General features: G+C 41.5%; 1 protein-coding gene across 6 annotated transcripts in view; it reads right to left on the minus strand.

Annotated features, from left to right (window-relative positions):
* Window positions 1–13,850, minus strand: part of Dnm3 (dynamin 3) — a 462,213-nt gene that overhangs the window by 175,955 nt on the left and 272,408 nt on the right. The window lies entirely within an intron of this gene.

A 13,850-nucleotide genomic window follows, 5' to 3' on the forward strand; every position in this document is an offset into this window, starting at 1 on the left:
GGAGGAAGGAAGAGGGGAAAGGGGAGGGGGAGGGGGAGGAGAAGGGGGAGGAGAAGGGGGAGGAGAAGGAAGTAGAAGAAGAGTAAGAAAAATGAGAGAGAGAAGACGAGAGAGAAAAGGAAGAAACAATGGCCCCAGAAATGGACTATGGAAGTTGCTAAATGATGACTGGTGAATAGAATCCAATGGGAAAACTGAGAGTCTTTTTATAAACACTCTTGAAATGTGCATGAAAATGTAAGAGAGGAGAGCTGTATGCACCTTTGACTTACACTTTTCTTATTTTCTAAAACATGACTTATTTTTATTTCCTGTATATGGGTATTTTGCCTGCGTTCATTCTATGGACCATGTGCATGTCTGGTTCCTGTAGATCATGCCAGGTCCCCTAAAGCTGGAGTTTTAAAACCAAGAATCAAACCTACGTCCTCTGCAAAAGCTGCAAATACTCTTAACTGCTGAGCCAACTCTCCAGCCCCTGATTTATACTTTTCACAAAATAAAACAAAAACAAAACAAAACAAAAAACAAAAAAAAACTTTATGCAAGACAAAAAATATTTACAAAATAAAGTTTAGAAAACAACCTTGGAACCAAATCTAGGAGAACTTGGATTTGATGGTAAACATTTAAATACAGCAGTAACAACCACAGTCCCTGAATGACAATGTTAGACATCATTTCATTTAAAACTGCTGCTTTACAAACTAAGACAACCTAATTTTACTTTTAGTAAATCTTTAGTTAGTTTTCTACTGCTATGCTAGAAATCCCTGGCAAAAGCAACTTAAGGATAGAAGAGTGTGTTTGGGTCACAGTATAAGGTATGGATCATGGTGTGGAAGTCACGGCAGCAGGAGTTTGAAGCAGTTGGTCATACATTACATTCACAGGCAAGAAGAAGAAAGCGATGCTCATACTCACTTGCTTTCCCCTTCTGATACACTCCAGGATCCCACTTTAGGGAATGCTGTCACCCACAGTGGACAGGTCTTCCCACTCAATGAACCAAATCAGTAAAATCCCTCACAGGCATGACCTGAGGCTAACTTAACCAGGAGAATGCCTCATAGGTAAACATAGAAACTTGTCTCCTAGGTGATTCGAGACTGTGACAAGTTGAAAATCAGGACCAATGATCACCATCACTGTCAAGACAATTAAAAGTCAAAACCTAGTATAGGAGACAAGATTTGGAAAATACAAATTTAGTAAAGAAACACACACACACACACACACATATTGCTATTTTAACAATACAAAATCAAACAACTGTATCCCAATTTAAATTTGGGACACCTATTTTATCTCCTCCAAGGCTCAGGGAACATCTCGGTAGAGGGGGCAATAAGAGCATAGGAGGTGAAGGAGGTGGGGAGTGATGAGCTACATGCTTCAGAGCCTGTCATAGCAATTGCACTCTTGACATCAAAGTGGCTGTGGTTACCTGTGCAAAGCTTGCACAGAATTGGACCTGCCAATATCCCATCATGGGTGGTTTCCAAGATACCACCACTTCTTAAAAATTTAGTTACAGCTAATGGTCAGTGTGGGAGGGAAAGACATTTTCTTCAGAGGTCTGGCAAAGGTACTGATACTCTCATGACAACACCTTGTCTCTACTTCTATAAGCAACTCTAATGGAACTCTTCAGGTCATCAAAAGTATTTAAAATATATGAAATAGAGCATGTGGGTGGGGGTGAGATGGGGAGACTAATTGGGAGTAGGAAAAGAATCAATGAGAATGGGGATAACAAGAGAGGGTAACAGGATGGGGGCGCATATGATTAAAGCACCTTATACACACACTAAGAAAGTATCATAATGAAACCTATTCTGTACAGTTAATATAGTAATTAAAAAGACACATGCCTGAATAAAGATACGAGCAGGTATCTCACTCAAGAAAGTAAAAGAAATGGCATGTGAGCCAATGAATGGACCTCAACAACAAACATCACTAACTACAACTTTAAACAAGATGCCACTACAGTGAGATAACAGGATGTACCTGTGAGAGTGACCAGGAGCTGAAAAACTGGTAACAATGAAGAAGCAAAGACAGAGGCAATAAGAAGAGCACACAGTCATTTCTGGTGAGGATGAAAGACAGCACAGCCACGTGTGAGGAGCCTCTGACACTTCCGTACAAGTCTAAATGATGTCTTGCTATAAAAGCCAGTCATTGCACTCTTCCTCTGTTACCCACATGAGTTCATACAAAAGCATGCATACAAATGTTTATAGCATCTTTTTTTTCATAGTTGCCCAAAATACAGTAAGCAATCCAGATGCCCCTGTGCAGGGAAAATGTATAAATAAACTGTGGTTCATCTAGAGAGTGGAATGTTATTCATCAATGAAAAGGGAAGGGTCTACAAAGCCACAAAAAGACATGGTAGAACTTTAGATGCAATCTTTGTAAGTGAAATAAGGCAGGCTGGCTCCATACCATATCACTCCAATTACAGGACATTCTGGAAAGGCAAAACAATACAGAACAAAAAGAGCACTGCTTCCCAAGGGTTTAGATAGGGAAAGACATTCCAGAAAGGATGGGTGTATTTAAAACCAGCGAAATGATTCCATGTGATACTGTATGGTGGCTGTATAACCCATGTATTTCTCAAGATCTAACAAATGCACAGCACCAAGAGTGAACCACAGAGTAAAAAATGGACGTTAGTTAATTATAATAGTGGTGGTTAATAACAGTTGATGATAGCAATGTATTGATACTGGCCCAGCAATTATGGTGATAATGGGAACACTTAAGAAGGGAAAAGAAGAAGTGCATGAATGGGTTCTCTAGTATTTGCTCAAGGTTTTTAATAGATCAAAACTGTCTAAAAACATCTAGTAAGTTTGTATAAATGTACATTTCAGTGCTGATATTTTTTAAATTGACTTCAGTTGTGGGTATGTGGGTACATGATATGTGTACTGGCTATTTTTGTGTCAACTTGACACAGCTGTAGTTATCACAGAGAAAGGAGCTTCAGTTGAGGAAATGCCTCCATGAGATCCAACTGTAAGGCATTTTCTCAATTAGTGATCAAGGGGGAAAGGCCCCTTGTGGGTGGGACCATCCCTGGGCTGGTAGTCTTGGGTTCTATAAGAGAGTAGGCTGAGCAAGCCAGAGGAGGCAAGCCAGTAAAGAACATCCCTCCATGGCCTCTGTATCAGCTCCTGCTCCCTGACTTGTCTGAGTTCCAGTCCTGACTTCCTTTGGTGATGAACAGCAGCATGGAAGTGTAAGCTGAATAAACCCTTTCCTCCCCAACTTGCTTCTTGGTCATGATGTTTGTGCAGGAATAGAAACCCTGACTAAGACAATATGTATATACACATTTTTGCAAGTGTGTACAGGTGCCTGTGTGTATATACATGTGTGTGTGTGTGTGTGTGTGTACGTGTGTGTGTGTGCTTGTGAAGACCAGAGGTTAACACTAGGTGACTTTCTTAGTCCTCCTCTACTTTTAATTACTGAGGTAGGGTCTCCTACTGAACCCTTAGCTCCCCAGTTTGGCAAGTATAGCTAGCCATCTTGTTCAAGGGATCCAGTCTCCACCTCTAGAACACTGTGGTTACAATGTGGCTGAGGATCCAAACTCTGGGCCTTACTTTTGTGCAACAAGTGTTTTAGCCACCGAGTCATATCCTCAGCCCAGCACCAGAATAGCTTTTAAATTTTATTTATTTTAAACTTTATTATTAAAAAAATTACAGGTAAAAAAATATCACACACCGAAATTAACCACAGACAAAGTGCACAACTCAATAAACTACACAGTTAGTCTAGACATTCGCAATGGAGACTGTGGAGCCTCACATTGGTTTATATTCTTTGACTGTTGGATATACTTTCATGCATTTATCTACAACCAAAAATGAAAAATCCATGCTAGAGTTAGAATTGGAAAAACACAGACGCTTTGAGGATTGGTCAGTTCTTGAGGGGAGCAGGGAGGAGACTCAAGACACAATGCGAGTAAGAATCTCCTAAGAATTTGAAGGGTGAGCCAGTTTTCCATGCAATTCAAATTAACCTCTAAAATTAACTATATATTTTACAGCTAAGCAAATGTTTATGAATTATTTTTGCAGAAGATTCTGGGTTTTTTTTTATTTTTTATTTTTGCAGGAGATTCTAGAAGCATAAGAAAAAACAAAACAAAACAAAACAAAACACACCAACTTTGAAGGCTTGACTCATATGTGGGGGTGGGAGGAACTCAGTGAATCAAAACCATGGTGGATGCTGACACCAGACACGTTTTACCTCCCGGACCCTCATCCACATCGTCAGGTAGCAGATGAGCGTCAAGCAAGTTGCTTAGCTTAATTCATGCATTGGGTTTCTCATCTGTGAAGCTATTCATTTATGCCTTAAATTAAAACAGTAAGTTAATGCATGTGAAATGCTTAGATACTTCTCAATACCTAGCAAGCGGCATACAAATACAAGATGTTATCACGGTTATTGCCTGTATTCATTACTAGCAGTGACTGGAAGAAGTCCCCCTTGCCTTTTGAACCTCAGTTTATATTTCTGTCACTTAGGTTGATGAGGAGTTGGTAAAAGAATTAGCGGCAGTCTAAGGAGTCTTGAGGTCTAACCTTCAACAAGGTTAGTGACTGCTCTTCTAAACACTGGGCTACACAATGATGCACGGCGGGGAGAGGAGTGTGCAGTGCGTTCTGAGGATGGGGTGGGTTTTCCTGTGGCCAAGTCAGAAAGAAAAGGAAACCTGCTTAAGCCTCTCATGTGACTTTAGGAAGCGCACTGACAATGAGTTGTGAGGTCCTCTGAATGAGCTCTGGTGATGCCTGAGAGCAGGGCAGAGAAAGGCCGGGCCAGAAGAGGACTTGTTATTTTCTACAGATGTTTCCTCTCCACAAGGTCACCTGGCTAAGGGGAGTGGCTTTTCCCACAGAGCCAAGCTGGATGTCACTGCTTTCAGAACTTAGAGACATACATGTATCCCGTGAAACTGTGGTTTGTAAACATGATCCACAGACACTCTTAAAGTCCCTATCAAGGACCGTAGGAAGTCATTTTGCAAATCTACACTATTTTTGGAGAAACTTTGTAACTCTCAATGTTACACAGCTGGGAAAGCTTGCAGGGGTCCACAGAGTACACATTAGGGCAGACAAAACGTTCCTTCAAAACTTTGTTAGACAATTGATTCTCAGCCCTTTTGCTGGGCTGGCCACGGGAAAGGCTAAGATGTCCCTTGGAGGAACAAAAAGCATCAGCTTCCGGGAGTGGTGGCGCCCAGCCCACCGTTAATCCCAGCACTTGGGAGGCAGAAGCAGATGGATTTCTGAGTTCCAGGCCAGCCTGGTCTACAGAGTGAGTTCCAGGACAGCCAGGGCTACACGGAGAAACCCTGTCTCGAACAACCCCAAAACAAAAAACAAAAATAAAAACAAAAACAAACAAAAAAAAAATCAGCTTTTGGCTCAGAACTGCCATATGTCTCAGGTCACTCACAAAGAACAAAACCCTGTACTAACCCTGTATGTCATCTTCGGAGGGCAGGGGGTGTCACATTGCACTTTTTACTATTTCCCTCCCCAGATAGGAGGAAATAAACGCCATTCTACCTGCATTTGGCATTGCCTTACAGTGCTTAGGCAAGCAGAAACTGTATTTCATCACGACAAAGCTAAAAGGAAAAAAACAAAAAACAACAAACAAAAAAAACCTGACACTGGGTCAGCCCCAAAGTCCACATTCCCAAAGCCTTGCTCAGCTCTCTAGGTCAGGCTGTCTTTCTGGTTTATATCTCCACATTTCTTGGAACTTGTAACCGACATTTAAATTAACTCTTGTGCACTCTGCACTTTGAGGTAATGTTGGTTGTAAGCAAAAACAACTTCAAAAGTCTGCAGCGCTTGCTCCCCTTAGACCCCGAGCATGCAGAAGACCTCAAATTCTGGAATCTTCCCAAAAAAGTGAACCTAAGTCGCATCTCTGTCCATTCCTATTTTTATTGTCCCTACTGATTAATGATACTTAAGTTTCTTGCTTCTCCTGGTTTTCTTGTTTGTTTGTTTTTTTTCTTTAAACTATTAAAGTGTATTAAGCAGCAAAGCCATTTATAAAACAATGTAAAAATTTAACAACTGTTTACAATAAGACTGCTTGGAATTAAAGAATGATTTTTTTTTTTTATTTAAGGAGGGGCCAAATTCCTTAGATGGAGGAGGAAAAGGAGTCTAAATAGGTCTTAGTCATTTCTGAAAGCTTATTGTCATAGTGGAACTAATCAATAAACCTCTCTACATTATTTTATTTCCAGTTTCAAAACAAGCTATAAAATCAACTTAGTTAACTTGATTAAATTACTTAGCAGTCTTTCTTATCTAGCTATAATGTAGTGTTTGCAATATATTTACACTAGAACCTCCTAAAATAGCCAAGCAATTACAGAATTCTAGAAGAATGATTCCCAAGTATACCAGTACATTGAAAAAAAAAAAAAAAACCCTTTGTTCAAGCCAGGTTGCTATCTAATTCTCAATACAGTGTGACCTCGCTTCCCTTAGAGACCCTTTGGAATTTGGCTCTCATTTTAGACTTCCCTCTGCCAAGCATATAGAATGAATTAGGTGGAACCCAGTTACAAACTCACCCCACCCACAGTGGTTCCGGCAGAAAGCTGAATGTTTAAACCCACAGTTCATCCGAAATGCAAGAGGGTTCCTTCCAACCCTAGTTTCTCTTCCTCTGTTTTGCATGATCTCCCTTTCTGTTCCTTCTAATTCGACTTCCCAAAGAGAGAATACAGTTGGGGACAGGTGGAAGTGAGACACTCGAAGCAAAGAGCTCAAGTGCACACACTGGTAATCTTCATCTCAGGCATTCACAGAGCAAGAGGGGGACCTGTCAGTCTCATCACCTACACACATAAGGCCACGTGAGGGGCTGCCTGCAGTTCCACATTAGCTTTGGTTCCAAAGCCCCTGGAGGAGGAAAGCAGAACTGACTGCTACGACCCAGGACACTGAGATCTGCTTCATGTGTAGACTGGCAAAGCTTCTGGTCCCTTCTCTTCCCTCCCTTGTCCCCTCCATTACTCTTACCACCTCTATTTTTAATGAAGATACTTGGCACTCTCTGGCTGTTCTGTTATTGAAAGGAAAGCTACTCATGGATTAATTTCCTGTGAGGTCTTAAGTGTGCAGAGGAAAGAAGACAAGGACCACTCAGACTAGCTGGGAGACTGCATCTCAGCACCATAGTATATTTACTCATAAAGCAATTAGGGAAGGTTACAGAGAAAGGAATTTGGAGTCTACATTTGTAAAATGGAGGACACTAAAGATAGTAGAAGATACGTATTAAGTCCAAAGCCTAGATCCTGTCCTCCATAAAATCTATGTTGACTTCTTCATCCTCACTGATGCCTGGCTTACACTTTCCAAAACAGTCTACCATTTAAAAATTGACAAAATGAAAAGAGGAATGTCTGATAGAACCAGTGAAATTCATTTAAAGGGGTGGTTCAGACTCCTCTCAGGGTCAGAATTTGCTCTCCCCATTTTGCTATTTAATTTAACTGTCAATGTGGGCAATTATTTAAAAGTGATAATGAAAATGTTTCAACTTCTAAACCAGTGGATCCCAACCCTCCTAACGCTGCGACCCTTTAAAATAGTTCTTCATGTTATGGTGACCCCCAACCATAACATTATTTTCATTGCTACTTCATAAGTGTAACTTGCTATTCTTCGGAATCATAATGTAAATTTCTGTGTTTCCCACTGGTCTTAGGTGACCCCTATGAAGAGGTCATTTGACCCCCAAAGTGGGTGGCAACTCACAGGTTGAGAACCACTGTTCTAAACAATCTCTAGAATCCTATTTTTAAAATTTCTTCCTTCCCAGCTGCTGAAACACTACTATTCCTTTACAGATGCAATCTAGTCTATCCGGTGGATACGTCTTAGAAAAGCTATGAAGTCTGAATAGTAGGAAATATATTAACCCTTTTCACCAAGTAGCAGTTGTCTTTACCTGTTTAATAAATCTTACTGTGAGATGTTAAATACAGACTACATGTTTAAACCCCTGTCCCTACGCTTGGGATTGTTTGGGTTCTTAATTGTTCTTAATGTCCTTGATAGGAAGATTCCAGAGGTTATCACAGAGCAATGTATGCTGCCTGCTTGATGCTGGCAGTAACATCTCTTTCAGTTCTGAATTTCATCTATATTTAGGTCTACATCCATAGTAGATTTCAGGGTCTGTCCTTAAACTTGGCATCCCCTGTTCTCTTCAAGTATGCTGAGAGCAAGGATATTCTCTAAGGGCATATTTTCTCTACATCAGGAAGTTATTGTCCAGGTAGTGTGAGAGGCATTGTACTCCTCACATAACAGACAAAGAGTCTGAGGCCCGAGAGAGTGGCAGCAGCTGGCACGTCAGGCTCCTGAGCTGTTCTCACAAACAATGCTGCACAGCCCACAGAACAGAATCCCTGGAGACGGGGCACAGAGCAGCAAAAAATGACGGGGATGTTTTTGCGTGCATGAAGTTTTAAGAGCCAAAGGCTCACTGGGTTTCAGGTTTGTTGTTTGTAGCTCGGAGGTATCTCATTCTTGCTCCACTAAGTTCTTTGACGTTTCTAAGCATCTAGGTTGAGTACATGCATTCACGTCATAGATGATTCTTAGTAAAACATTTAAACACAGATAGCAGCTTATTGATCACATAGTTATCATTTCCAGAGACATAAGGCATATGCCTGCACACTGAGGCAGCCTGCGTCTGTCTAACATGCTGACAATAACGACTCAACAAGTTAAAGCCTCACACCAGGGACACTGATGCAGCCTGTTCTTAACAAGCATGTGACTTCTTGTCCTCTGTTTATGATTTCCCTCTGAAAGCCACAAGTAATCATGAAAGAGGGGCTGGAGATACGGCTCAGTGACAGAGCACTTGTGAGTGTGCATGTGCACACACAAAAAGACACACACACACACAAACACACACGGGAGGGAGTGGTGGTCAGAAAGTCTTAAAATTAAGTAGCCACTTTTCTGTTCTAATGGTTGATACAACTCTAAATCTCTATCAGGGTTGCTGCAAACGTCGGTGATAATGGAGTCCTGGAGTGTGAGCAGTCTGTCCAACTGAGAGATTCTTAAGTCCTGATGCTGCTTTCCTACGTATGACTTTGAGAGAAATAAATTATCCTCCTTGATCTTTATAAGCCATCTTTGAAAACCCTCTCTGAGCTATGGAGTGGCTCCAAGCAATTCTTGCTCATACTTTTTTCTCATTAAATGGCTGTGAGTTCACATCGACCAGGGACTTGGGTAAAATTAGCTTTGCATTCCCAGCGCTTGGCCTGGTGCCATTTTTTGAACCTTCTGCATTCCAGGCAATACGTGTGTCTCTCTGGAGTCGGGAGTGAACACTGAGAGCAGAGCTCCTGGCCTCCTGGGGCTCACACCAAGGAACAGATGCCTAGATACATAAGTGATTACGTACTGGAATCAGTGTTCCAGGGGAAAATCAGAAGGTGTCACAAGGGAGTATAACAGAGAGGTCTGACTTCGGACTAGAAGGGGAATTCTGAAAATTCGGGGGGAAAAATGTTCTAATTGTGTTCTATCTTCGAGCTGAGGGTGTGTAGGCCCTGGGTGGGAAAGAGCTGGCCTGAGTGAAGCTGTAGGGGAAGGGCTGGGTCGTGGGAGTCAAATTAAAGACTACACTGAACCCCCGTGCAACTACAGCTTCTGGCAGATTTAAGCAAGAGAGTAACAAGATCTGTCTTATCCTTTTAAGACCATCCAGGGAGCTGCTTGTGAGAAAGCCCAAAGGGTAAGGGTCGAGGAGAGAGGGGACAGTGAGAGGCCCCTGCTGCTGCTCAGGCCAGGCACAGGACTGGGGAAACAAAGGAAAGGGGTGGTGGGCCTGAGATATAAGAACCAGAAATTATTGAAATTATTGAAAAGTATAACATGAAGAAAGGACAAAGGGTTCCTCCTAGGCATCCAGTTGCTCTAGAGGTGGAGGTGGGCTCTCAACTCCAGATCACCAGAGCAAGACCTGACTTCGAAGTATGGAAGGAGTGGGAGTATTTGTGAACAGCAATTGCAGGATACAGCAACAGAGACAATGGCTTCCATACCTTTCAGAAGAATGAGAGAGCAATACCAACCACATTTTACAGGGCAAAGTTGTTGCGCCACAAGGAAATTCATCAAGCCACATGATACAACTGAGCCAATGGCCCGGACACAGCTAATATTACTATGGCTGCTGTTTCATTCTTAGTAATGCTCATACATTGCATTGCTAATTCTCTAACAAGAACACATCTGAATGCACTTACCAAATAGTATATACATTTTAGGCAATCAGTGTCTTACCATGCAACAGAATGGACACAATGTGAATTTGAGTTCTAAGATCCAGAATCGCTGTATATGTCATAAGCTATCATACAAATAATTTAAGTACTTACTTACCAAGTCTTTATTTATGAGAGTAAATATTAATTTATACTAATGTTTTTTTTAAGCTGGGTAATGTGAAGTGTTTTCAACATCAAGAAATTACATGTTCATATGGTGAACAAATATCAATATATTTAAATTTTCCAGAATGATTATGTTTGAAATTATGTTTGAAATTATATGTATGATTATGTTTGCAACAATATACTATGGTCTGCTCCTACCTGCCCCTACCTCTAACTGATTTCAGTTAAATATATCTCTCTAGGGAGTGTCTGGAGACAATGAAGACAAGAATAATAGACTTAATACAGACACAGTGCTACCCATCATTGTTTATAAGTTTATGTACACATACATTCACATGCATATATACACGTATGAACATATGTCTACATCTTTCCTACTCTGGATACTTGCCATGGGACACTACCTTTTCCTGGCAAGTTTCCTTGTATAAAGCACCCCCCCTCCCCCATGCGCGCGCCTTTCTAGTTCTTGGCAAAGACACTAAGACAATACATTATGACACTAAAGTTAAGCTTTAATTAAATTAGTACCTGCTCAGTTAGAGTGATACTAAAAAGTCAACTCATTAGCCAAATGCAGTTGGGATTATTATTCCACTATTGATGCTTTATGACAGTAATCAGCCAGGAACAGTTGGACCATTGGCAATCAAGCCTTATAAACCTTCCTTAAACAAAAATGAAACATTGGGCATTCAAAGTCCTCTACCTTGTTTCCCTGGGTTGGAAATGTGGGTCAGTTGGTGAGTGCTTGCCTGGTGTGCATAAAGTTCTGCATCTGAACCTTAGCAGTACGGGAGCCAGATAGGGAGGGCAGCACATGCCTTGATTCCAGCATTACAGTGGTAAACACAGGAGGATCAGAGCTTTAAGGTGATCCTTGGCTGTGTGGGAAGTTCAAAGCCAGCCTGTGATACATGAAACAAGGACCAGAGGCATGATTCACACTTCACAAATCAAATCTTAGAACTCCGGCCTAAGGAGGCACAGAATTTTAATTCCTGGGGGAAATTGTGGTGACCTCACATGCAGAGAGGGATACAGACACTCAGGCCAGGGGCTTGCCCCATGCTCCACTTAGGAAGACGCTTTAGCAGGCCTATTGTCGTTTAATTTCCTATTTATTTTTGTTCTTATGTACATGTATGGCAAGTGAAAAGCAAGTCTTTATGGTGACCCCTAACCTACAGAATTTATAACCAGTGAGAGACATCAAAAGTTCATTCCATGCACACAAGGCCTACATCATTTTCATGCTTTACCTTCTAAAAGATAAAGCTTCTTAAAGAGAAATTTCCTCTCTTCATCTCCCTCCCTTGACTAGCTGGGAACTACATTAAATGCGTCTTTAAATCTTTTACTGTTTGTCTTAACCTCTGACTAGCTAGCACTGCTTGCCTTAAAGATCTTTCCCACATTATACAGGTTAACATTGCCCGATTCTGGTGGTAAAAGGTTGTAGTCTGTAACAACCCCAAAAAACTCAAGAAAGAAGCACTTATGCCTGCAACCATGAAATGTGGGGCCTCCGCTTGGAATGACAGCTACCAAGAACAGCCACAAGGCAGCCTGATTCATCAGGACCCTGAGTTAATTAAGAAACAAAGGCACCAGGAACACACACACACTCATGACTGGCCTGGCTTTGCTTATTCGGTTTCAGTCAGAGACCACAACTTCTTTCAAATAACCCCAGTTTATTTTTGAGGGGGGAAAAAATCCTGTCCTCAGACAGGATATGGAGGCGGAGTTAAGGGTGATGCTTTACACATGCACATCTGGACACAGTCCAGTTATTTCCCTTAAACATATTCCCCCAGTTGTTTTCATTTTGGTGCTTGCTTTGGCATTCATAAATTTGTGAGATTAATTGTGCGTCGGCAGTCTGCAGACCTGGAGCTGGGCACCACTTCCACAGCGAGACAGCTACAAAACTCCTCTGTGGAGAAATAAATTCACTTAGAAAAAAAAAAAGGAAAGAAAGCACAGACCTGTGGTTCACTTCTGTTTAATATTGTGGTACTGACAGTGGACATCAGAAAATAGTACTGTCTGTGCATACACCCAGCTAGTGAAGCTTGAGTGTGTGTATGCATGTGTGTGTGTGTGTGTGTTTCAAACACAAGAAAGGATTTATCGCGAGCTGTAATAGAGACTCTGGGGCTGAGCATTTAAGTTTATTGTTTTCATCTGATTGTTCTGAGAAGCATAAGGCTTTCTCTTCATCCTGGAAACAGGCCAACAATTAAAATCACTTCTGTTAAAGGAAACAAACTCAGCTTAGAAGTGGTGCAAAAGGCACCTTGTTTTAGGCTGTATTTTGAGAAGTCTACTATACTTAAAAACTGCTATATAAAGAGGGAAACTTGATACCTGCTTGTCTAGATGTGTGGAGACCTCTCAGCCTAGTCTATGAAGGCCGGAAGGTTCGAGCTGCTTCCCCTGGAGCCCAGAAAGGGCCCTACACTTGGTAGATACCCCACAAACACCATCTGACAATGGAAAGGCTGTTCTGTAAATGTGTCTGAGCAGGCAGTCCGTTCTCAGTCGGTACTGGTGTGTATTACATCAATGGCTGGGAAGCACGCCTGCTCTGTGTTGTGGTGTTTCTAAAAGAAGACTCTTCGTGTCCACATACACAAATAGCTGGGCGTACTAGACAAAGGTCTGAGGACTGAGGACATCACCATGGGAAGGAAACCGGGTTTCTCCTCTTATCCTCTGCACAAACACAAAAACATGCAGCTATTGGAAAAGTGTGCTCACTCCTCTGGGAAATAATTATGATTCAAATAGTTGGTATGCTGGCTCTGCGGAACAAGGAAGAAACTTTTCATAACCTCCTATGTTTCTTGAAGTGTGCTATGTGATGGAAGTTTTTACTTAAATCAAACCATAAATCTAGCACTGAACTATAAGAAACATTGTGTTATCATATTGGGCAACTTGCTGCCCTTAGACTGTTTAACTCTCAGAATCTTTCCTCAAGTAGATACATTTGAAGGCTACTGATTTAAACACACACACACACACACACACCATCCATTGGTCCATTGGTTTTGACTTATGTCAGCCCTATGGAATCTATGAGATGATACTAGGGGTTAAATGAGTGATAATAACGAATGTCCAGGCAATAGGGAAATCATACAACACAAACAAATACTGGACTCCAAGAAACATTGCAGCCACCTTATGGTCTGACATGGTAAAAGGCCGAGGTACAAAAGGAAAGCTTGTTCCTCCACTAAGTGACTAATGGCGAAACTAACTGGAAGTATCCTAAGAAGTCCACTTAGTCTAGGTTGATGGCAAGTGGCAAAGGCCATGTGTTGAT

Source organism: Mus caroli, chromosome 1 (assembly GCF_900094665.2).
Source record: "Mus caroli chromosome 1, CAROLI_EIJ_v1.1, whole genome shotgun sequence".
NCBI lineage: Eukaryota > Metazoa > Chordata > Mammalia > Rodentia > Muridae > Mus > Mus caroli.